This window comes from Rhodnius prolixus, unplaced genomic scaffold (assembly GCF_049639745.1).
Source record: "Rhodnius prolixus isolate KJV_2025 unplaced genomic scaffold, Rpr scaffold_5, whole genome shotgun sequence".
NCBI classification, from domain to species: Eukaryota; Metazoa; Arthropoda; class Insecta; order Hemiptera; family Reduviidae; genus Rhodnius; species Rhodnius prolixus.
Genome location: NW_027411624.1, coordinates 11,639,589 through 11,666,117, shown reverse-complemented (window position 1 = coordinate 11,666,117; position 26,529 = coordinate 11,639,589). Strand labels below are relative to the sequence as shown.

At 34.4% G+C, this 26,529-nt stretch overlaps 1 protein-coding gene and 1 pseudogene across 1 annotated transcript in view; one reads left to right on the top strand and one right to left on the bottom strand.

Annotated features, from left to right (window-relative positions):
• Positions 1–26,529, bottom strand: part of Cda5 (Chitin deacetylase-like 5) — a 192,760-nt gene that overhangs the window by 110,449 nt on the left and 55,782 nt on the right. The window lies entirely within an intron of this gene.
• On the top strand, positions 7,958–8,082 carry LOC141459029 (U4 spliceosomal RNA; annotated as a pseudogene).

The window sequence follows — 26,529 nt, the reverse complement described above, 5'->3', positions numbered from 1 at the left end:
TGATTTTTTTTCTCGTTTAGTCCGGAAGTAAACATTATGAGGTTTCCTTAATGCGATAAAGTAGCAATTGTTGATCGATTGTGGTGAAAGACCTGAATCTGGGTTTAATTTTGTAGGATTTGAATTCTTTTGATTCCGCAATAGATTGAAGAGAACAGAACTGAACAGACGCTGTCGGCAACTTAAAAGACTCTTAGACGATAGATCTACACTCTCTCTAGACAACAAAAGACTGATGCATGAACTGGACTTATCGAATGAGGCTATGTGGTTCAACCAAACCCAACAATCTCCAAAGAATTCAGTCTCTACAAGACTAAAATACTTCGAACCACAGTAAACGTTTATTTCTACGTCTCTAACCGGACTAAACATCTTGATCTTAACATTCCTTTTATCACCCAAGTCGCCAAAACACGATACAGGAAACTCTACTTCAATCTGCAATCACACCTCTTGCTCAAAATCTTTCTTTTGAACCCAACAAGACGCCTTAAAAGGCACTGGCCACTAGGATCTCCTCTCTGAAGAAAGTTTAGACTCATAGTTTTGGAGTTTAACCATTCTCCACTCGTTTGTATCAACCAGTCAATTCTAACGCAGTTACTTATAGCGCCAATGCGCTGTGTTTGTAGCACCAATAAACGATGGGAAGAAAAAGATTTTATTTAAACTTGAAGAATAAAGGAACGAAAACTCAAATAGATGTTCGCAAAAAAGAAAGAGAGACCCATTTTCGAGTACAAGAAAACCAAAAAACGCAAATTCTAAACAGGATGAATGCAATAGAGGATACCTGAAATTTACTAGCGAACGTTTAAAATTGACGGAGAATAAGTTGCGTGTTCACATCAACCATCGTAAGAAAGGCATGATTAATCAGGAAACTTATTGACCCATTATTGATTGATTTGTATTAAATGATCAATACTTAATATGGAGGGGAAGGCAAATCCTCCATCAGTTGTCGTGTTAATACCTCCTACATTTCGCCATTTTTCCTTTTTCTTTCTTTTCCTACAGTGGTTAACCTATATTTTGTTGATGGTAATAACTGCAATACTAAATGTACAGACATAACAATTTACGAGTAAATACCCCCCGAGAACAACAAACTGACAATACAGTATTATTTAATAGAAAGGAAGGAAGGCAACGTAAAGAAAAGATAGATCGTGAGATATTTGCATGCATACTGTCAGTGACCTGCATGACCCGCTTTGAAATGGCAAGAACTGGAAGGCACATTTCTTAGTATGGTATTCATTAATTTTGGTAAGGGTCAACCAGCTGCTTTAATTTGTAGTGAGTAACAAGAGGTTAAAGTTCTTGTTTTCATTCTAAGAGTACAGATTTAAATTGAATCCGAGTATTGTAGGTTCTCCTTAGTTCCCCTTAATTTGGAAACTTACAGCGAAATCAAGAAAAGCCTCAACCACCCTTTTCTGCCACAGGATAAATCATTCTCCCTACTCTTTTCTCTGAAAATTATTAGAATAACTTTTTCCTTAAAACGAATTCTGCTCCAAAATAATAACCATAGAACTAGCCCCTTAATAATATTTTGTGGCGCTACAGTCGGCGTAAGTAAAATGGATTTTTTTTTTAATTTTTAAATTTTTAGCGATAAAAATTCAGTGCCTTCAAAGGTGCCACCTCAGATATAGAGAGCAGTAGATAACCTCCTGGCTGACTTGGCTTGCGAGCCAGAGGAGGCACCTTTGAAGGCACAGTACATGCTTAACAAGTTGAGCAAAGTGCATTATTTGATAAATTAAGGAATAAGTTTGATCCTTTACATGAAAGATATTGATCACTTAAATATGTGGCAGGAGGTTTCCAATTTCTTTGGTAATTAAACGCAACTCTCCCAAAATTACCAAATAATTATTAAACCTTCTTGTTTGTAACAGATGTAAAATGAATTTTTAGCCATTTTGTGTATGCTTGAGAACATCTAAAGCTCTTAACATTTGATTTTTCTTAGAAAAATCACTTGGAAAACGACTTATTTCCCGATATTTAGAAAAATACTAGCTTTACTGCCTTGGCAATATTTTGTGTTGAAAGGGGATGAAAAAATACATAAAAATGACCTATCGCGTGCTCTTCTTTCTCTTTGATAACAAGTTAAAAAATTGAAATATGATTAATAAATATCAGATTTTGAAATGGCCTAGCACCTTTAATTTTAAAGATATCGAATTGCGGTTTCCGGTTTCATTCATAACTTTGTATACTCTTTAAAACTGTGTATATGAAAATGGGGGTCAACTGCGAACCCTCACTTTTGGTCGCGCGTCAGCCGCGTGTGCGGGAAGGAATCTAAAATCAAGTCACATATTCTGAAACTAGAGGTGACGGACAACAAATTTTTCCTCTACCATTTTTCGCTCAGATTAACCTTTTAAGCATGAAATGCATTTGAGCCGTCTCAAAGTAAACACCCTGTATACATAAAATTGTAAAATTAAATAACTGGACACTCTCATGGCTATGTCTTACTATGATTTCCAAGGTTCAAACTTATAGTATATCAGGTAGGGAGTTTGGCTCAAGGGTTAGCGTACTGGATTCCATCGAATTTCTGTAAAATTTAAGAGGTTACGAAGCTGGAATCAAAACAGTAAAGATTAGAAATGTTGGAGGGATTAAGAGTGAGAGAATCCGCCAAGGCCGTGGGGCTATCAGGATGATTGTAGGTCTATTAACTGGCCACTGCAGACTCAGAAAACACATGCATGCATGGGCCTGGCAGATGATAGCCTTTGTAGGTTCTGTCAGGAAGAGGAGGAAACAGCACTGCACGTGTTGTGCCAGTGTGAGGGGCTTGTTTGGCTAAGGATGTTACTTCTCGGGGAGGAAAAACCAAGGCCTGTGAGCTTTACCCAAGAGTCGCTCTCCAGCATTAAGAGTCTAATTAAAAGGACAGGTCTGGAGGGTGAGCTTTAAAGTTAGGGGAGCCACAATAGACCCAAAGGGGTCGCAGTGGCGTAGGCCCTGAGGCCACCCAAATTTAATCTAATCTAATCTAAGAGTGAGAGAAAAAAAAGCAAAAAGTATTTTTTTCCTTAATTTTTAAGGCGCGTCAACATCTTAGATCTTTGGCGCCCGAAGTTGTTTTTAGCCGCACTGCCGGTTTCTGGACTGTATCCTCTAGCTATAGACTACACTGTACAGTGAGCTGTAAGAAGCTAACTAGGAAGAGGAAATCTCTTTCCGAGTATTCGGACTCGGTATCCCCTCCAGTACGTTAATCACTTCCCTGATTATTTATAAAATAAATTTATTTAATTTAATGGTGATAGAAAATAAAATCTATTGAAAACCTATAGATTCTTTGATGGTTGCATGAAAGATTTCCAGTCTTTGGAACAGATAAATACCGTTTCCTTCCTAGGTTACATTTACCTACCACATTGTCCGCACATTCTACCATTCAAAAGTGAATTTCTTACAGTTATACAATCACAATAAAACTAACTGGTGTTATAAAAGAAAGTACACTATGGTGTTCGCTCAATGTAATACCAAGTAATCTATTTTTATCTTCTTAAAGAAAGAACAATTAAACTTTACTAATTATTAAATCGAAAATCTGCACAATTACAACATCCTCTCTTAATAGAATAAGGAAAAGTAAAATTTGAAAAATGTGATCAATAACTTCCGTTTCACGATATTCTTCAAATATGAAAGTTGAAATGGGTTGTTGCGACAATAAGCAGGCTGAGAGCGAACCACGCGGTGTGCGGATCTTATCTTCACAAGATAAACAAAAGATCCTCTCCTCTTTGCATAGATTGCAATGAGGAGGAGGATTTCAAATATATAATAATGATATGTCCACGTTATGTTGTAGAAAGGAAACGAATGTTGACGACATAATACAGGTATTTAGATGCACCATTTCGCTACAAAGACATAATATTCTCCTCCAACATCTGTAGCAGAGCTAGCAAAGAAATATGAGTGTATTTAAAACTTATAACCGATTAGAATGAATGGAAGAAAATGATTAGAGAAGGATTACATGATTTTAATTTCGGTGAAGCTATAAGGATGGCAGGAATATGGAGTACTGATCCATCCATTAGTTATAAGGTTTATGTAAATAGTTGTGTATAGTAGAGGGATGAATGTATGAGGCGAATGTATTTATAAGTAAGAATGGAGAGTGATATTCTAGTGATAAGCACCTAGACGATGCTGGCTGTATGGCGGAAGCCAATGCCAAAAAAAAAAAAGAAAAAAGAAGTTTGTTATATATTTAATTATAATTAATAATTAACGGAAGGTAATTCCGTTAATTGTAGTAAATGGAGCTTTAGAAGGATGACCATCAATCCCTTCTACCCACCCTCCCAAAGTTTTTCCAAAAAAATGTTTATAACAAAAACTATAGAACTGTTTGTGCCCTATAAGTGTTGTGTAGCAAGTTCCAAATAAACACAGTAGTAACTTATAAGAAAATTTGTAAAATAGATTCTGTAAAATTGTATTTCCGGTAGCCCAATTTGCTAAAAAATATAGAATTTTTGTTTCACAATTGATCCTAATTAATGTTTAGTTGGGGTTAGGTCCATTATATTGCAGCGAACTGGCATTCTACGAGATTGACCGTCCACCCCCTCCCCCAAAAGAGCCCTTAATCGAATTATTACAGAAAAATGTTTCCTATAAAAGTTATAGAACTATTTGTGAGCTATAATTATACCAAGTTTCAAGGAAATCGGATAAGTGGTTTTTGAAAAAAAAGTTAAAAAAGTGGAAAATCCATTCAGTAAAGTGGTACTTCTGGTGCACCTATTTTGACCAAAAATTAACTGTGGCTTCCTCTGGTAGCACCTGAATGAAATATCAAATTTGAAGTTTCTACGATATTCCGTTCCCGAGATATAGCGGATAAACTCAGTGCAGATTAGTAAAGTTAGTATAAACCTAAGCCATCAAAGACCGATGGGTTAGAGAACAGTAAATTAGTAGGAAAAAGTAGTAGATTTCTAAGAATTACTGGATCTGTAACCCATCCAGCCTTAGCCGTGTTTTTTAATATCATATTTCTCTCATTTCTCTTTAACAAGCCGGACACGATCGGTTTTTGTCGGCAATTTTCGGCCCAATTGACCATGATTTTATTTCCAATTTTATATTTAACATCTAATATGCACACTCACACGACTTTTTTTTGTTTACTATGTTAGTTTTTTTTTTAAAAAAAATAAAGAAGTTTGTGTCAAATAGTTGATGCAGTTACATTTTCTTAGCTTTTCTCGTGTTAGTTTATTTTTAATAAAGCACTACTTCGCTGGTTAGCTTTACAATGAAAGCTCTTAACATTTATTTTTGAAGGATCTTTTTCAAGGATTAGTAATAATTTTATTCTTTCTATGGACTATGATTAGCCTCAATTTCATGCGTTTATAGCCACAGACAGCCTTTTTTTTTTACGGCCGTCTAATTGCAAGTAATCACCACGTTTATTTAGAAGATAGAGAAAAATAATATCTTTATTTTGATAAAACGTATGGACTTTTTTCAAACAAACTTCAAGAATAATAAAGATACAAAAGGATAAAGGATAAATATACTGTAAAGGAGTTACATAAATAAGTAAATAAAAAATATATATATACACACACACATGGACGTACGAATCACTCTCATAAAAGTTGATCGTAAGTCCTTGATCTTTATTTAACGCTAGTCGACATTTTGTGTTCCGATATATTTTTTTTTTGGTTTCACCGCTAGAGATCCTGTCTCTCAGCACGCACCCTCAAGGTTATCTCTAACGGTTTTTTTTTTCTCTTCTCCTTCTTTAAATCTTTTTGTTGTTAAGTTTATTGGCATTTATTATTATTATTTTTATTCCAGATCATCTCTTCTTTTTTGTTTGTTTTGTTTTTGCCATATTCTTTTTGAATTTTTAAAGTTTATTATTAAAAAATTGATGTTATTTTCAAAATGTTTGTGATCTTTGGATGAAGTTAAGGCGATATTGGAAGTGGAATTACTGTTCTCTGAGTGACCTCTAAGTTTTTTATGTAAAAACTCCGATTGTGACATTTATGTAATTTAAAAAATCGCCGTTCCCCCCACTCCCCCAGAAAAACAGAACAAGATTGAGAGTTGCTAATTTGTCAAAAAGTCCTCAGACAGGCGCTGAGGAGTTCTACTTGTCATATGCATCGGTTGGCGGATGGATTGGAACCCTAAGATGTGAATGAGTGATCCACTTCCTCTAGACACGATCCACCTAGCTTAACCACTACACAGTACAAGTAGTCCAGGGATGTTCAATCATATCCTTATCAATAAACTATCGGCACAGTATCCGGATCACAATTTCTTTTTACAAACGTCAACTTTTTTTACTCAATTTGTTCACGTTTCGAAAACAAGGAGGCTGATTTCGATTTTAAAATCATTTTTTTAAAATAAGAACCAGTTGTGCAGATCTGTTCTGGGCTTCATGTGCCGCAGAAGTGTTAATATTAATTCCAAAAGTAAAATATATAATACTCGTATATTAATTTTTTGGTTTTTTTTTTAATGATTTAAGGCGCGTCAACATCTAAGATTATTGGCGTCCGGAGCTTTTTCCAGTGCACTGCCGGCCTCCGGACAGTGTTCTCTCTTGTTACAGACAACACTGTCCATTACCAGGACAGTGAGCTGTAAGAAGCTCCTAGGAAGAGAAAATCTAAAGGTCAGCAGCTGGATTCGAACCCGGGACCTCCGCGAGGGAGTCCAGTATGCTAACCGCATAGCTAATCCCCTCCCTTTCGTACATTAATATTAGAAGAAATTATAACTTTGTATTATCTTTTGGTGACCGTAAACTATTAATATTTAGGATTCAAATAGCGAGATTCGGTCAAAATAAAACAAACAACAAGTCAGTCTATACAGCCAACGTTTCAACAAATTTATTGTCTTTCTCAAGGCCTGGATATTACAAATATATAACACAAAATTAGACTATTGAAAAACCGGAATAAAAATACATAACATCTTATTAGAATAGAATAGAATAGAATAGAAAGCTTTATTACACATTTTACAAAAAGAGAAAATTACATATAAATAATAAACTAATAGCTATTGCTAGGCATGGTTGTATACCGTCAGCCTAGAGTTCATCTTAAAACTTGAGAAAACAAAAAAAATAACTTACTTGCTAATGCAAAACAAAGCAGAAGTAAACAAGTCCTGTTGTAAAGCGAGCGGACATATGTACATAATATTTTGAATTAAAAAACAAAAGCAAAAACAAGATTCTAGGTATTGTATTCACTTATAAGGAACATCCTGTACTTATAAGCCGAAACATGAAAGCAAAACAAATTTGTCCAATTTCCACTATTCAGTAAATTAATAATTTCTGCCTGGCTTAGTGCCTTCTTCCCCAGCCACCTAATTCTATATTCCTGTAAAACAGGGCATTTCCCTAAATAATGGCACATGTCCTCACGTTCTCCTAAGTTACAGAGGGTACATGACCACTGTTCCTCCGAACGCATTACATTATAATTTAAGTTAACTAGCTGCCCTCTTAGCTTGAAAATGACCTTCATAAGACCGGAACTGTTAGTATCGGATATGTAGTGACTCTCTCCAAGATCAGCAACCAGATGTTTATACAACGAATGGAAGCTCGAATATTGCCCTTTTGATATCATGTTTTCCTTAAATTTACTTTTAAAACTGGCCACTACAGTTTCTGGATTAACACCTACATAATCCAAGCTAATGTTTAGGTTACCAAATAACTCTAAGTTTTCTTTGTGCCAATATATTCTATTCTTTATAACTTCCTCAGCTAATGCTTTGGGCAGTCTCCCTTCTGGCAAGGCTAAAACTTTCTTTATGTAATTCAAATGTAAATTTAACGTGTAACAAAAAATTGGATAAAAATTTGATTCCAGATATAAAATGTAATGAGGCGCATATATACCTTGCGCAGTGGCAATATCGTAACCAATGAAGGTCTCCTGAGGTGCGATTATTGCTAGTTGAAAACTTTTACCATAACATCTTATTAAAAACCACTATAAGAAATGATATCTATTCGTTAGAACTTACATGGTTACGTAAGTTGGTTAAGCCTAACTAAAAAGACAATAAATTTGTCGAAACGTTGGCTGTATAGACTGACTTGTTGTTTGTTTTATTTTGACCGAATCCTCGCTCATAAATATTAGAAGTTATTACATAGATACATGAGTGAACTCTACATTTATTAATAACGAAAATATGCCGGCCAAAAATAAGAGTAAAACAATTTAAACACTCTTTAACAAAAACTTACAGTTTAAAATGTTAAGTATAAGGGTTGATTAAACGCCAAAAGGTACACAAATCAGCAAGCACCCAACATTTCATTAATTCTTCATTAATATTTAAGTAATTTTACTGCATTAATTTTCATTAATATTTTTTAGAATTTATTAGATGTCACAGACCCTTATGCTGGCCATTTTCGTCTACAAAATATTTGTTCAAGTAGCACTGTAGATTGACTGTAATATCTAGTTATTTATAATAATCAAACTATTAAATACAGGTTAAAAAGAAAAACGTTATAAAAAATAAAAAAAAATTATGAGGCTAAAAAATTCAAAACTTTTTTTTATAAAAAAAAATGTAATATGTAATATAAAGTAAATAAGATATGTATATTTTTAGGACAGCTAATTATTCCAGTATTTTACTATAAGTAAAATTAGGGGGACTAAATTAAATTACAATTGAGAAATCAATAATTGTTGTTGAATAATCTACTTGTTATTAACTGTGTGTTATTTGTGCTCACGAATATTTCGGTAAGACGAATTCAAGACAGTAGCCTACTCTAACTTTGTCTTTTTCTACTTTAACATGCATGTACATATGTGTGATTTATCATAATTATAACAAAAAAATATAAATGAAGTGGCCAGCATAAGGGTCTGTGACATCTAATAAATTCTAAAAAATATTAATGAAAATTAATGCAGTAAAATTACTTAAATATTAATGAAGAATTAATGAAATGTTGGGTGCTTGCTGATTTGTGTACCTTTTGGCGTTTAATCAACCCTTATACTTAACATTTTAAACTGTAAGTTTTTGTTAAAGAGATTTTTGTACCTTTTGGATAGATTTTCCTTTTTGTCTATTTTACAAAGTTACATATCTGCTTTACAGAATTTTTTAAATTTGGAATAAGCAATTCTATCATTATAACCTGATAAGATGGTAAGTCGGAACCGTAACTACCACTAGAGAGATCTTTTTAAAGAATGATTATCGTTAAGGTCCCCCAAACCATCCTCAGTAACAACTTTTTTTGAAAAAGCGTTTTGAATAAAATAGGAAGGTATTTGTGCGTAAATAGCAAAATTAAACTGCGATTTCATTACTTCCTTTTAAGAGGAGTAAGAAAAATAAACTGCGATTGCAGTACTTCTAGGCAAAGAGGCAAAGATTTTTTAATCGAACGACAATTCATTGATTTAAATCGGTTCACTCATTGATAATTTAAACGATTGCAGTACTTCCTCTTAGTAGGTGCAAGAGCATCAGCAATGTAGAGGAGCTTTAACCACTTATTCGAGCTGAATTTTATCAAAATCGGACTAAGCGTTATAGAAATATTGGTAATAATAGTTTTAGAAAGGGCCTTATTTGGGTGGGGCAAACTCCCCTCCTTATGAGGCACGGCGTCGAGACCTTTATAGTGCAAATCTGTACAAAATTTCGATTCGAATGACATTTCATTCATGAAAATCGGTTCACGTGTCGATAATTTGAAACGATTCCTATACTTCCCCTTAACAAGTGTAAGAGCTGATTGCCGCTTTAATGTTACGTAGGGGAGCCCTAACCCTATCATCCTACCAAATTTTATCAAAATCGGGCTAAGATTTACAGAGTAATTAGTAATAATAATTTTGGAGGGGGCCTTACATAAAGGGGGCTAACTCCTCTCCCATTCGATGTACAGGATCGAGACCCTCAAAAGGCACATCTACATAAAATTCCGAATCGAATGACACCTCATTCATGAAAATCGGTTCACGCGTTTAGGCGCTACGTTGTTTACAAAAAAGGTAACAAGAAGAAGAAGAACAACAACAACAACAACAACAAGAACAAGAACAAGAACATTTTTTGAAAAAGCCGTTTTTGCTCATTTTCAGCAACTTTTTTCTCGAAACCTATTAGATCTGGGTGGTTGCAAAAAAATTACAGCTATAAAGGAGGGTTTGCCCTATATTTTAAAGAAAATTTGGGAATTTTATCTTTTATAGAAAAAGAGAAAAAAATTGTCAAAGTTGGGTGTTTTTCAACGTTACGCTTTTTCGTGCAGTTTTTGACGATCAACCCTTATACAACTGTCCTACCGGACAGTTTTAATTAATAAAGCAAAACTATAAACTTGTAACAAAGATTTTCAAAAATTTAAACAGCTTAATAATGATTTGATAAAGTCCATAATATGAGACCGCTTCGGCGGTACACATAACTAATTTTCAACTCTTATTTATATAAAACAAAGAAGAAATGGAAAACATTAGTTCAATTCCATTAAATTAACCGAAAAAAATAAAACCTCTTTGGTAGTTGATTTTCTAATTTAGGACATAATGGAACATTTCCAAATTTTATTAAACCATTAAAGAGTTAGAAGAAAGTGAAATCAAAGTCATAAAGAAATGATGATATGAAAGGAAAGTCAAAGAAGATGTCTCTATTTAGCGATAGTTTCAAAGAAAGTTATCCATAAGATGGGTGATTCGACGGTTATCCTAGACAATTCGAATGATAATACATTTCTTAATAGACAAAATTTCATCTGAAAAAAAAGCTATTTGCTTGGATATTTCTTTATCAATAGGATAATTTAATTTTTAACCTAATTTGGGCAACTATTTATTCAATCAACTAACTATTGAACTAAAACCAAAAAATAACTACAACTATCTTTATTGCAGTAAACTAATTGAATTATCTATTATTTAAACGCCAATTTCTATTTTCTATTTGTAGGTCTGTAGAGGTGTTGATTTGGTAATAATTAGCGGCTATTCAATTATTAACTTCCTCTTACTCTAGTAAGTGAAAGTACTGTAATCGTCCCGGCTTTTTGGTTTTGAGTTTCCACTGAAAATATCCATTTTTTTGGATTACCATGAGTCAGAAAATGCGGTTTTTCATGAAATAGTGGTACAAGTGTTGGTTGGTCTATTTCCAAATTCACCATAACACAAATAAAGAAAACAAAGAAGTTTTTCATATTTTGGTTAGACGCATGTTGATGACGCCACAATGAGATTTTGATTAAGATCGGTAAACCCGGAAATACCTTCTTTTCCTGTTTTTACATAGGCTCAAAACGATTCTCTTTAATACGGAAGCAGTACGGTAGCCGAGAAGTTATAGGCTAGACCCGCAAAGCTGAGATGTATTGTTAGTTTAGTAGGTTCGATTGCCCTAGTCTAGGTCTTGGTTTTTATTTAATGGTTAATATGAAAACTTTTATAGTTAAATAAGTTCGCTAGTCGCTTCCGTCCGCAGCACCTAATTTGTCAGAAGGACGTAAAGTGAAGAGGAGAATATGAGTGGGAGAGAGGAGAGATTTAGTTCTTCAGACTGTAAGGAAGTCGCGGGGCCAATGGCGATTCAGCCGTCGAGGAGTATTGTTAGGGATGTCAGAGGAGGCGAGAGACTATACAAGAGGATTTGAGCAAGTAGAGAGAGCAGTATGGAATTTTTGATATTTTAGTCTTGGCGAGTTGGTTGTACGAATGGGATGTTGACGTCGTCGTGAAAAGTGAGGTTAGTCACCGTAGAAAGGAGCGTCAGCGATTTTTTATTGAAATGTTTGTACTATCCGATGTTTGTAAGTTTGGCTGAACCCCACAGCTCTAGTCCGTAAGTCCACCATAGGTTTGAGCATAGTGTTGTATATTAAACGTTTGAGTTCTATAGGCAATTTGGAGCGTCGTCCCAAGTAGTCTGTAAAGCAGTTTCGCACGTTTCGTCATTGCTTGTCTTTTAAGTCTAGTGTGTGGGTTCCAAATGAGTCTTTTGTCTATGTAGAGCCCAAGGTAGCGCACCCAGATCTGTACAAGAAAGTGGATTGCTGTTGAAGAGGACAGGTAGACAGGGGCCCCGCCGGAGAGTAAACGTGGCATGCTGGCATTTCTGTGGGTTCATTTTAAATCCGCCACTTCTTGGCCCAGGATTCTATTTTATGTAAGAGTGTCTGTAATTTGTATGAAGCTGATGTAGGATGTGTACTTGTGGCTAGTATGGTTGTGTCGTCTGCACATGTACAGAGTAGTGTAGAAGGTTATATCCATGCTTTATAAAATTAATGTCGAACCACCAACTTTTGTCTTTACAATACACTCAAAAACATTTTCTATGAAAAAGAAAAATCCATTCAAATGCTACAAAACCAGATTGTGTGTAAAGCAGACTTGCGAAATCCATGCGATAACATCTATTTACCCACATACAGAAGACTTTGTCGGCCGAAAGAGGAATGTAACAAATTAATAAACCTATTTATTTAGATCTAAATACATAAAAGAAAATTTTTGTTTTTTTTTTAAACTTTTCCAGCTACTGAAGAGATCATATTGAACAAATTGACTGGGAATTCTCACACGATAAGTTGTTCAAAGAGTTGCTTAACAATTTAGTGTGCTAACAATAAAATATTCTACAGCAAAAAAAGTACAACAAAATTGGCACATATATATTAGCTACATTTTCGCAATTTGCACTAGTTCACAGCTATAGATTTTACGATCACCTGAGGTCACCAAAACCTGTAGTCCATGTATATATATATACTTGAGTAGTGGCAAAAATAAATTAGCCGGAATAAATCGATATTTTACATTCGGTGGCTTAATGTGAGAATCGATTTTTTGTTTGTTTGTGTATGCATTTTAGTTGAAACAGTAGCTTTAGAAATAAATCAATAAAAAAGTAATAAAATAATTGAAAGGGTAACAATTTGAAAGATATTTTAGATGAAATTTCTGTTTTAGAGACAAAATACATTATTTCAACTTTGTGATGTCGTTTTACTGATTAAAGGAGCAGAAGAATACCGAATGGCGGAGCTGCTCAATTATGTTGAGCTGTACGAATTACAAATAATCAATCCGATAGAGAATGAATTTGCGATTCTTAAGGCTGTGGTAACTTTCTTAAGGCTGGTGAATAATGGAATAGCAGTGATCGCACGAAGTCTCTCGTATCCTTTTTCCCCTTCCCAACAAAAACAAAACTGAAATGTACGTACCAAGTTTCACTTTATATTCAGTTCAATGGCTTCAAATACTGAAACTTACTCACCTAGAACAAGAAAAAAAGGAACAAAATTAATGTAATGAATGAATAAAATTGCAATAGTTAAATACAAGGTATACGGTTAGCTGTGTGTTTAGCGTATTGGGTTCCCACCAGGAGATCTCGGGTTCGATTCCAGCATTGATGGCTCTTTAGGTTTTCTCTTTTTTAGGAGCTTCATACAAATTTAATGTCTGGAGATGAACCAGTATTGTTTCAAGGACCCTAGGTTGTTTGACGTAGCACAAAATAAACACAAAAATGAAGTAAAATAGGTAGAACAACTTCCTAAGACAGAAACTTGGCGATGAAGTCTCAGAGGATATCAATAACTGTTAAGAATTTCGGTTGAAAAATATACAGCGTGTACACGCAGGAGAGGTCGAAACTTCAGGAGGTGATTCAGCAGCTTAAATGCAACAAAAAATATTCTATTCACTTTGGCCCGATTCTCAATAGTGTCCAAGATATTTGCATTTTTAACTTTTCCATCGATATTCGCGTTTTTCACCAAAAAAACGGCCGTAGCTTTTCTATCCTTTACCCTGCAACAAATCTGCTTATTCCAAACGAAAGAGCATTAAATTTCCTTTAAATCTACTTAATCCAGAGCCTCAAAACGTTTATTATAAATCATGAAATTTTTACTTTAATGTCTAAAAAATTCGTTCTCGATGATTTCTGTTAAAATTTTCAACTGTATTTTTTCAATGATTAATGAATCAAGGAATCACATAATTTCAGAAAAAGTTGCACATTTATTGAGCTTCAAGACCATATGGATTTTTTTGGTTTTTAATAAAACCCTACCCCGAACAGAGGGATGTAAATGCAGAAAACTGGGAAATTTCGTAACCGACTTTTCACTGATATCAAATTTACTTAAATGTCAATTTTTGGAGGAGGAACAAAAAGAAAAGTAACCATTTTAGTTTTGAACAATTATTATTTAATAAAACGGAAGTAAAAAATACAGTAGCAATAAAGGAAATTAGTAATAAAATACAATAGGTAGGTGCCTACAGTCTGGTGAAGTTTACTGAGACAGCGTGGAAGTACAGATGTTCTCTGGAGCAGGAATTTAATTATTGGATAATAGATTATATGTTAAATATATAATTATTTTTTTATTTTTTGTTCGTTCGTTTGTTTTTTTGTTCGTTTGTTGTCAAGTAAAATATTGTAAGAAGACAACTCACTCAGACAGTCATGGACCAGTGAGGTAAGTCTAAAATAAAGAATGTACGAGTATTTTGTATTTCATTTGTTTTGTAAGAGACCAATTGTCCGTAAGGGCGAATTATTTTCTCGTTGGAATCCAGCATACGCTGTGCACTGACCTAATCCCTTCTCTATCTGATCTCTTTATGTAAATATCAACTATTTAAAAAAGTGTCCTCTTCATTAAATTACCAGCTACAAAAATAGGAAAGATGTTAAAGAAAGGATTAAACTTTGGTTTAAAACATGAATTTCACTTAGTTTAAAATAAACTTTTAACTAGTTTAAGTAGTAAGCTAATCTACAGTCAAACTTCAATTATAATCTTAATAAGTCTAACCTTAACACGCCTCTCTTTCTCTACTAAGCAAGTAAACCCATGTGTGAATATAAAATAAGACAGCCGGTGAAGTCTTTTTTTACTTATTACGATAAGTTACACACAGTCCATGCCCATTAATAGCCACGCCTCTAGGTCACGTTCTATTAACTGAAAGGTGAAAGGGAGGTCTTATATAGTAAGGTTAGAAAGGTTATAGGTTTCTGGAATAACATAGTGGTTATTGATGAATTAAATAATTATATGATGGTCTTTTTTTCTCTCTCTATAAAATGGTGGTTATTCTATAGTTTATGTAGATATCATCTTTCCATTTAATAAAACTGAGGAACTTAAGCTCTTTAATATTAGTACATATTATGTAAATTTAACTATATGAGTTCAAGGTCTTATAGGATTGCTTGCCTAATCGTGTTACCGTCTTACATTAAATTACTTTAAAGTCGAGAGTATGGACAGACAGGTTAGTGATTACATGATATTATTTTGTGGAATAATAATTTGACTTTTTTTTTTATCTTTATTTGTATGAATAAACAAAGAGCCAACCTCTGTGACAAAGCTAAAAAGTGAAATTAATCATGAAAGACGATCTCGTAATAATGTAATCGTTTACAATCGCGTCACAAAAGTAAATGATCCTTTACTTCCGTTTTTCTCTATTAAGTCCACGACTAAGTGAAAACTAACTAATAATAATTATTATTAAAAATTATTTCCCGTATTCTTATCTATATTAAGAAAAAAGGGTAATAATTATAATTAAAAAAAAATACAAAGGGAAGGGATAAGTTCAATGCTTAATGCCCTGACACGGAGCTCCTGGCCCCAATCTAGCCGACAGATTTTCTTGCCCTAAGATTTTATTACAGTTCACAGTCCGGTGATGGCCAGTGTAGATCTTAAACGAGAGAATACTGCCCTGAGAAGACCCGACAGTCTACCCTGAAGACCAGGCATCAGTTGACGCGCCTTAAATACAAAAAAAGGAATATGAAATCAAACTATATTTCTTATCAGATTGGTAACAATCAATTCTACAGCTTCTGGCATATTTAAAGGAACAATGTGGGAATCAATAAAGATAATAGTGGGGAGTATCTGATGATAATTATTTGTATTTATTAAGAAATATTCCCGCTGTTCTGCAGGGACTCTAAACTGTCCCCAGAGAATAAACTCCTGCTGTACAAGGTAGTGGTTAGGCCCATGTTACTTTATGCTTGTCCCTCTTGGAGTTTGGCATGTCGATCCAACATCGCCTCGCTACAGATCCTACAAAATAAATTCCTCAGGCTTGTGACAACTTCCCCCCGCTACACGCGTATTGTAGACTTACACTCTAACACCAACATGGACTATGTAGAGAACTACATCAAGAACCTCGCTACTGGTTTTTTCAGCAAGTGTGAATCCAGTCACAACCACCTATGCAGACTTATAGGGGACTATAGTTTGGACACGGTGCACAGGCACAGAAGAGTTAGGGACTCCCTGAAATAAAACTTTCCTTGGAGGCTGAGGGTTTTTCATAGTTTTTCCCCTCATTATTTACTTATACTTTTATGTTTTTATTTATTTTGTAGCAATAGATATTTTGGAGGTTATAGTTTTTATTGCTGGAACTCCTTATGTACATATGTATATACTTAAATGTTAAATAAAGTTTATTCATTCATTCATTCATATTAAGAAATATGTATCGACCAAAAAATGAACATATTTGGGTAGTCTGTCTCCAAAATACTGCCGGAAAATTGTATGCGCATGTATATTAGCCTAAAAATCTAATATTTAACTATAGGCTGAATTATTTGTTAAATCCTCGGCCAATGACATATTCCCTATACATACTCTTGAACTTGATTTATTAAAAAAAGATGTTATATTTCTTTTTATCAGATGAATTACTAATTGGACGAAGTTTAATTTTACAAATCAGGACTCCTGATAACTGTTCTATTATTGAACCAGAATTACTTTAAATATGAATTAATTAAATATGTATTTACTACAAAACTAAACGATGTTACAGATTTATCGTAGAGTGAAAATAAATACGGATACTGTATTGCCTTAATACAGTGACCTACAATGCAGTAAATATATCAGGGTTAGATTCTACAACCTGTAATGTATCTGTATTCCCCTTACATTGAATAAAAATATAGTCTGTAACTTTCTTCGTATTAGTGAGAGTTCTCCTCCTTTCTATTTGTGTATTATATATAATCAGATCATAAATGAAAAGTATTGTTTTTAAGCAATCATCAACTTTAGTTTTAAGTCGAAGCCTCAATGGAGGCCCTCAATCTAGTATTTTCTAGTTTGAGTGGCAAAACCAAAGGTGCTCTATCCGCCCTACTGGTGAGCGACCTGAGTAGTGCAGTTAACGTTGAACTCTTGCAGAGAGTAAATGCATGTCTTGTTTTGGCTTCCAACCAATGTTGGAAATGCTTTTAGCTTATGGACTTCTTCAGCTTGTAGTTATCAAAGAGAGTTTCCTGAAGATGGTGCTATCTAAGGGTTAAAAATAGTTTCAACCGCATTTCTTTAAATTTAAGAGAATATTCGCTGAACAGTTTTTAACCTACATTCGTTTTTTTCTGAAAACCATTTTTAACCTCAAAACATTAAGGACAAAGATTGCGGGAAGAGAAGGGAGTATATGGCGCTGGAAATGAAGATATTTCAGACACCAGCTCCATTTTTTCTGTCCAATCCTAGCCCAATCCAAGGAGTAATACAACTCAAGACAAGAGATTATTAAGCTCAGGATTGCTTGGATCGAAAACGAAGCCTCTGAGCCATTGGGCTCTGCCCTCCGAATAAGAGTTGGCTCGATTATACGAGTTTGGTTGACCGTGAAAGTCTTTGTAAATATCGGATGATGAAGGTGGATATAAACTGTCTTGAAAAGGAAGCAGATTAAGGCTTAAGAGAGTGGTTATCCAAATCTGCTGGCTCTATAAATGTATAAATATAAAAAGCCTGGTACAGGAGTGGAATTCGAGTATGTTCTCCTTTGAGGGGGAAAAAAAAGTAAAGTAATTGCCTATTTTTTCAGGCGGGGCTTAACGTCCAACTACCAATTAGGTATCGTAGACGCAGACGATTAGCAAACATACTTTACTGTAAATTTCTTTCATTAACCATTAAATAAAATCCAAGGCCTAAGACCTGGAATAGAACCCAGTACCACAATACATATTAGCTTTACAGGTCTCGCCTCTGACCGCTCGGCTGCCTTGGAGGAAATTAGAGTGATCTGTCTGCTCCTCTTTTCTCCTTTGGATATCCCAAAAGTTTGGAACGATCCTGCTCCAATACTGGAGAGGTCTTGAGCAGAGACACACCACTATGATTATATCTGAATACCAGCTTCCTCCTCTAAAGAGAAAGGTTCACTTTAATCTGGCAGAACATCATCTTAAGAGGATTATAAGAGCATCAGGAGCGTGACATGAATGGTGAGCCTTTACGCTTTCTGGAGAGGCTGAGCAGTTCACCAAGATCAGCAAGTGTTATTATTATTGCAGATTCTGCGAGGAGAAGGCGAGAAACTGAAATATGTCTTCTAACCCACTGCGATGCCATTATCCAAGGAAGATTTTGGTATCTGGCGAAATTAACAGGTACTTCCAAACAAAGTATTTTTCATTATAATCAACCCTAAGTAAGGCTTAGGTGTTCATTGAAGGCCACACTTAGAAAGAAATCGCAGTTTGTAGAAGAACGTGAGCGAAAGAACCGCATGACCGTTCACACGAGACTTTTTTATTCTTTCACAAATATCTCACCCCAACTGTTATTACTACATATGATATTTAGGTACACTTTAATGTTAACTCTATAAGGAGATATATCGCTTAAATCACATAGTAATGACGTGTGTCCAATGGGCTTGGTAGAGGTTTTATACATATATGAATTTCCGCTATTACCTACCATTACTACCACAGTTTTCAGGACATATTTTACTATTTCCGGTGAGTTCAGTACTTTTCATAAAAAGTTACGTCATTATATTTTTTATTTATTTATTTGACAATAATTTAGTTTTTTTTTTCTTCTGCCACTTTCTGTGCAATTGACCATTCCTTTTTCTTACAAGGTATCTCCATTTCTTATGTAATTTTACGATTACAATTTTGTAATTTTGGAGATTGATAATGATCCTCAACGTGTTTGATAAAAGTCTCATAGAAGATAATGACTAAAATTTGGGACTCCCAGGAGAAAAAAAAAAAAAAATGCAATGATGGGAGCGAATGAAAATGCTCATTATTGGGGGAAAACATTATAAAAAAATAAATAACTTTTCCGCAAAAAAAGGGAAAATTTGGCGCGAACAATCACATGACTGTATCCTCTATTCTCAAATTTCCCACTCAAAAATTTTTTTTTTCAAACTTCGAAAGTATTTGAGTCGTATATAATTCTTATCGCTTTTGAAAGAATCTGGTTAGTAGCCTGAACGATAGATAACCGATTCCTCAAGTAGCCGAAAGCATTGTGCTGTAATTTTCAGCAATGTTTATTTTTGGAAACGTTTTTCAAATTACTAGTCACTACAATAATAATAATAATAATATTTATAAACTGTACATATGTACACGAATTTGAAATAATACAGAAATTGAGGTTTCAAGCTTAGCGCCTATATACACTCATCAAATTATATTTAGTTCAGATTAAAGGAAACATATTTACATATTAAGGAAAATTTTTTAAAAAAACCTTAGCTTGATATACAGGCAGTTGTTTCAAAATATGCTTTAAGCGTTTATATTTATATTTTTTATAACCAAGAGAGTTTATATTGTAGTTAACAATGGCTACTATGTGAGGGTACGGGCTAATGTAACAAGTGGAGACGAATTTTTCTAGGAGACAGTAAACAGTAGTGGAGATGCTAGGAACGTCAATTACTGCGTGCATATAGTCTATGGACGTCCATCTGAGAAATGAACTAGTCAATCTCAGGCATTTATTTTGCACTCTGTATTTTATTGTGATTGGTTATGCAAGTTTGAGACCAGATAGGGGCTGCATACAGGAGTAACTAGTCACTAGAGAAAATTAGAAATATGGATATTTTCACTTATTATCATTATTTAAGAGGCTTAATATCTAAGATTAAATTTTCAAAATGCTAGCAGAAGTCTAACAAACCATTAATGGCCAACCATTAACGTGACCGCAACTCGTTAGTAGGCTATGTGGCGACGAACGTCCGCCTTTGCTGAACTTTGTTAGTATAAAGCTTCTAATCAAAGGATTAATCACGCTTAAAGCCTATAAACTCCATTTTATAAAATGAATGAGCAAGCAATGAAATGGAGGAAGATATCAATCCACCGACTGGCTCGCCTTCCCAATTTGATCTGTATAATATCGGCCTACAACTAAAAGACACTGCTCCAAATTGAGTTTAGGTGTTGTTCAATATGGGTGCACTTTGTCAAAAAGTTGCACTTGATCTACAACTTGACACGCAACAGTATTGGGAAATTTAGCTACTTGATCCCCACTACAATTACTGCGTGATTATAAATTTTTTTGAGTGCTAATAATGTGGGATATTTCAGCAAATGTTTAAGCGAGCACTTTGCGAATCAAACTTTTGTTTTTTGTCTAACAGAGAACAAAGCGATCTCTGACAATGCTGAGCTATTCGTAAAAAGACTATCCACAATACAGAAGATTCTAAAAAAAAGGCATACCATCGAATTTTTGTAATGAAACTACTGTATAACTGAGATGTCACTCTGACAGTTCTACAAATTTTAAATCCCCACCAGTTATCTAAAATAAACTTTTACTTAATCATTATTTTGTTTTTGTTTTTATAAACTATATAATTAAATTTTCAAAATGACGTGTATCCTGTATTTAATAGTAATAATAATTCTAGAATATAAACTTTCCAAAACTATTTTTTACTAAATAAAAAGTAATTTCAAATATATATGTGTATATAAACATTATTTACATTAAATTCTCTACAAAATAGTGATGACAGGGTGGAGTTTTGAAGTCGGAGTGTCTGTCAGTCGGTGATGATAAAAAAGATTTAGCTCTTTCCCGATTGACCTACATTACTAAGTTTGATTTCTCTTTCAGTTGTCTAGTGGTGAAAGACATGTACCATTCATATGGACCGGTTTTCTGTTCTTTAGCTATAAATGCATATTCATTAGTAATACTAATAATATCTATTAGTACAAAATTTGACTCTCGATTTTATCTCTTTAATATTTAAATTTATTTATACTTCAATTTCTTTTTAGTTAGCATCAATTATATTTTTCTCTTTTTTTAAAATAAACTTTTTAAAAGTTAATCAAGATTGAAAATAAATCACCCGAGCGTTGGTATCGGGAACTTCTAGCTATACTTCACGTCATCTAGCTCAGAGTTCACCAAACTTTGCTGCACAGTGTGCCGGATAACTGACAAAAGTGATGAGCGCTGGCCGCATAATCATTATGCAAAATACGAGTACTTGCAAGCCAGAACGATAGCTCTAAAAAAAAAGAAAAAAAAAAGACGAAAAACTAAGTTCAAATAATCATCAGCTTCATACAAGTTACAGTTACACTTAAAATGAACCCACAGAAATGGCAGCATGCCACGATTATTCTTCGGTGGGGCTCCTATCCACCTGTCCTCTTCAACAGCAAAATCCTCTTCCTTGTACAGATCTGCGTGCGCTACCTTGGGCTCTACATAGACAAACGACTCAAGTGGTACCCACAACACTAGACTTAAAAGACAAGCAATGACAAAACGTGCGCAATTGCTTTACAGACTACTTGGGACGACGCTCCCAAATTACCCACTGAACTCAAACGTTTAATATACAACACTATCCTCAAACCTATGTGGACTTACGGACTAGAGCTGTGGGGTTCAGCCAAACCTACAAAACATACGGACAGTACAAGACATTTCAGTCAAAATTTCTCCGACAGATAGCTGACGCTCCTTTCTACGGTGACTAACCTCACTCTTCACAACGACCTCAACATCCCATTCGTACAACCAACTCGCCAAGACTAAATACCAAAAATTCCATACTGCTCTCTCGGCTAGCTCAAATCCTCTTGTACAGTCTCCCTAACAATACTCCTCGACGACTGAATCGCCAGTGGCCCCGCGACTTCCTTGTAGTCTGAAGACCTAAATGTCATTATTCTCCTATAGAGAGTGCTACCGCTGGGTAATTTCTCTCCCGCGATCAGTTCATCATACTCCTCACATTGTATACATAAATACATATTGTAAATTGCTAAATAAATTTAGAAAAAAAGAGAAAGGTATAGGTATTAACTTATCCTAAAAAGAAATAAATTTTCCGCTCGTCAGAGAAACCGCTTCTTAGAAAATTAACCTAAGTGCACTTAGTCCAGTTCCCAAGATAAAGTGCACTAGATAAATCTGAGTAAGCAATAGCAGTTATTCTATTTTATTTTTTGTTCTTCTTTCTTAAATGTTAAGATGTCTATCACCAGCAGTCATCAAACCTAGCACTAGTTTATTTTTATAAAAATTTCTACCTTCACTAAAGTCCGAAAGTAACGACAAACTACTTTTACTTACCAAGAACAATTTCAGATCAATCTTATTGCCGGGAAAAGAAAATAATAATTTGCTGTATCAACTTTCAGATTTATTAACAAATCCGATTAGACGAAATTTTCTAACTATTTTAATGAACACGTAAAAATGAATAATAAAAGAATCTTAGTAACAAAAAATTGGAACACGTAATAAATACGTAATATGAACATATATAGAAATATAGAAAAAAATTGCATAATGCATATAATGTAGGAATATCAGGGGTACGTAAATTTTATCATAAACTTACTAATATTTATTGTAAAACATCGCATATGTAACCTCTTTTATTCATATTATTGCATCATGTTTTAGTTTCGAATAGTAAATATTAAGTTCGTTTATTCCAAATCTAACATAATGTTTTATAATGAAGGTATTGTTCTCCATATTATGATGGATGGTTAAAGAATGATATACGTAAGTCCACATAGGAAAGTTAATATACCAAATGATTTTTTTCATGATCTGCATATGATATCCTATTAGATTAGATTAAATTAGGGCGGCCTCAAGGCCTACACCACCGCGACCCCTTTGTATCTATTGTGGGTCCCCGACTTTAGAGCTCACCCTCCAGACCCGTCCGCTTAAACAGACACTTAATTCTGGAGAGCGGCTCCCTGGGTAAAGCTCTCAGGTTTTGGTTTTTCCTCTCCGAGAAGTAACATCCTTAGCCATACAAGCCCCTCACACTGACACAACACGTGCAGTACCGTTTCCTTCTCTTCCTGACAGAGCCTACAGAGGCTATCATCTGCCAGGCCCATGTGTTTTCTGAGATGATAACCTATAGGCGTGACTGAAACCCAAGAGTCACGAAAAAAGAGTGTCCTTTATGACGTTCAGCTTCTAAAGTTGTGAGATGAAAAAACTGTATTGAACGTGTTTACCGGCGCAGGCTTCTTCTACTTCTTCTTCTTTCCTGGCATTACAGAACCTTGAAGGACCTAGCCTCCTCAATTATATTCCTCCACTTCTCTCTTTCTGTCACTGAGCCACCCGTCTCTACCATCGTATTCCTAATAACCTGAGTTCCTGTTCCACCTTATCTGGCCACCGTTTTTTCTGGACTTCCTCTACTTCTTTCTCCTCTTTGATGTCCAGTAAACAACATGCTTTTTTAGGTACTTTACTTTTTAGAGTTGAGAAATTTCCGAAAAATACATTTAGTTCAGATCTGGAAGCAGATTTTGGTCCAGTTGATCCGCTGCTACTTTAAAATCAAGATACGCAAATATTAAAAAGAATTTCACTATTTTTGTTTTGTTTTTTCGGTTTGCTTGTTTTCTATTTTTGTAACCTGCGTCATATAATATCAGTCTGAAGGTCTGAAGTCCTGATTTCTTATTTTTAATTACTTTCAGCTTTTATTAGCAATAATGGCGGTTAAATTTATGTGCTTTTTTGTCCAACTGTTTATTGTACAAAATTTTAGATAGCACAATAAAACACGTTATACTTTCTTTTAACCATGAACAACATTAAGAAAACGTTAGCGGCTTTAAGGTTGTAATAATTTACTTGGTAAGAGCAGTTGAGTACGTGCTTCCCTAAGTAATACTTTAATCTCCATGGACTTGCAAATGGAAAGTAATCAACCATAAAACCAAAAAAAGAAGACGAAGAAGAAGGAATAAAAACTTTTACTTTAACAATCATTTTGTAAAACTTAGTAGAAGTTTATTTTTTTTTTGTTTTCGTAAATGAAAATCAATATTCCATCGATTATGACAATCGCCAAAAAATAAAAACAAATTATTTACTATTTTGAATATAATTGCAGTAAACAGGAAAATGTAATAATAGAAAATATCTAACAGGCTGTGGGAGATAGTAGATAGATGGAGTGAAATCCTTATACAAAATGGAGACACCTATCTCCGGCTAGATCATAATGTGGGACACGATTACTCCTGGATGCTGTACAACAGGTTACTCCTGACGCTGTACAACAACAGGTTACACGTAGCGCACACATCGGATTCCTGCTGAGTCAGTTTATCTCTTCTTTCTTTTAATCGTTTTTATAAAGAAATCAAAACTTTTCTATTGCAATTTAAATATCTAACATTTCTTCGATAATTCCGGTTTATTTTCTATTGATAAGAGTTCAAAGTTAAAAAAAAGTATGATATCTCTTTTTATAATTTTGATAAGTACGTATCAAATCGCAGCTTCGATGGAAATGTTGCAAGAAGTCACGATTTTTCGAACAATCCTAAGAATTAGAAAAACAAATTAATTCTCAAGAGGACAATATCTGATCTAAACCTCCTAGTTGGGGCACCCCCCCTAGTGACTACTTCTAGGAGCAAGCCATCACAGAGAGACTGTATGAGAATTTGTTCCATAGCCAGGTTCAGGTAACCTGTTATCTCATGCCTCTCCATCAGGCTGAGAGATGAGCAATTGGAGTAGGTCTCAGATCACTGAAGATGTTTAAAGGTCGGGAAGATAGCGTATAGAGTGTGACACTTTAGAATGTTACTTCGCCTCGGAGTAAGCACTCTTTTCTAGTTAAAGGGGAAACTTAGAAGAGAATTTGACCTGTTAGAAAGCAGAGGCGAGGACGCAACTTACCACGGAGGAGGACAATCAAGGATAATAAAATTAATTATTTAAAACCAAGGAAGTCCTGGGGTTTTTGGGGATATGGCCACGAACTAAAGACAGAAATCACTGGAATAATTGAATGCTTCTGTCTATTGGTGGAGAGGCAGGGTTAAGTGTAATGAGGTGAGATTAAATTAGATTACGACTCAGCACTGTAGATTGAAGCAGGTAATGCTACAGTTTCAAGCGAGTAGAGGAATGTAGGAGGCGACTCACTGGTGAAGCAATATGAAGTTCTACTGGGTACCAAAGAATATCTAGACTAAAGGCAATAAAGAGAACGAACGAACTTGTTACAGGTAGAATCATCGACACCATACTGAGTTCCTGAACAACCAATTTTAAAAAAGCAATTTTGCGACAGAGAACTCAAGAAAAAAAAAACCATTTAGACAGGGCAGGGAGAGACGAGAAGTTCCTTGTCTATCTAAGAAGTTCTCAATTTCGAGTTAGTGTTGGAATGCGATGAGAGGAGTCGGCAAACCGTGTCTTACAATTAAGGACAGTACGCCTATTTCGCTAATACTAGGTTTAGTTGATTCAGGAGATGATTGCTCTCAAGGGATTGGTATAGGAGATTTGGAACTCAGGATATCTTACAGCAAAATGGAGGAAGTTGCTTTTTTGGATAAGGATTTTTGAAAGAAGTTGGAGAAGGAAGGAGTTGAGCCTAAATGGTTTCAGTTGTCGGTTAGCTAACCCAATAATAATAGTTCACAAAAAAAATAATTTTTTTGTAATTCTCCTTCATAGCCTACGCGAAGCTCAAAATTAGAATGAGTATAAGTGCCACTTTGAAATAAATAATTTATTATTTAAAATATATAAAAATTACATTTATTAGGCAAGAAAACTTGAAAGTAAAAGAAAACTAATGTGACATTTTTTTCAAAAATTGAAATCGATTAACCTAAATGAGTACTGTACGTTCTTAGTTCGAACAATCTTGCCCCCAAGAAAAGAGCCACAAGTGACAAAGCAATAACAAAAATAAACTTTCATTAATCTTAAAAAAAATCCACAATAATATTATGAAAGGCCATGGACATTTAACCTTTCGATTACAAAACGTATTTTATTATTCTCGCATTCCTTTAGGTTCGAAATTTTATTAAATTATTTACTAAAGATGATAGTGATAGAATGCAGTAAAATGTCATCATCAATTGCCACAATATTTTTAATAATAATACTTTTCACTTGCAATGGTATTTCTGACAATAATAATAATAATAATTTGTCAAATATTCAGTACTTATTTGACAGATTAGTAAATCGGTCAGTCCTCAGTGATGAGGATTTAATTGCCAGAGACTGGAGAAAGTCTTTTCTTGGAGGCCAAATTATAACTTTAGGTAATCGGGTATCAT